The sequence below is a fragment of the Arachis ipaensis genome, chromosome B08 (genome assembly GCF_000816755.2).
Source record: "Arachis ipaensis cultivar K30076 chromosome B08, Araip1.1, whole genome shotgun sequence".
Classification (NCBI taxonomy): domain Eukaryota; kingdom Viridiplantae; phylum Streptophyta; class Magnoliopsida; order Fabales; family Fabaceae; genus Arachis; species Arachis ipaensis.
The window spans coordinates 9,094,392-9,095,213 of NC_029792.2; positions in this window are offsets into that span (position 1 = coordinate 9,094,392).

The window sequence follows — 822 nt, forward strand, 5'->3', positions numbered from 1 at the left end:
AGCGTCGGAGTGTCTTTGCAGGTGGCACCTCCCCCCCTCACACGAAGTGCTCGGGACCTCGCGCCTTGAAGACCGAAGACCGTGACCAGACGAGCCCCTTCCTTCATCCCTGATCCTGACCTGAACCGTCCGGTAACCGACCAACCGAACAATAATAATTACTTAAATAAAGAACATACCACATCTCGAGTACTGTGAGCCCAACTAAATGTATCAAGCGTCGGAGTGTCTTTGCAGGTGGCACCTCCCCCCCTCACACGAAGTGCTCGGGACCTCGCGCCCTCGGACTTGAAGACCGTGACCAGACGAGCCCCTTCCTTCATCCCTGATCCTGACCTGAACCGTCCGGTAACCGACCAACCGAACAATAATAATTACTTAAATAAAGAACATACCACATCTCGAGTACTGTGAGCCCAACGCGAATATAAATGTATCTCGGATATTGAAATTCTGGGCTATGATGCGTGAAGAATTTGATGCATCCAGGTGTACCCAAAATATGTCATAGGCCGAGAAACGAGTATTGAACACCCGAGATACGGTCAAAATAAAAATTAAGGTACAAAATAAAAATTAAGGTCATCGTACCTAAAATATGTGCGGATACAATTTTAGATGATTTTTAAATAATTAGACCAAATTAAAAAATAATTTTAAATTGATATTTTTGAATAAAAATTAATTAAATTGATAAATAAAAATTAAAAAAAATACTATTTAAATAGTAATAAATTATACTAATTTTAAAAATATTAAAATTAGTAGACAGTTAAAATTTGAATCGGTTTAGTGTTAATCCAATTCTATTCCAATCCGTTG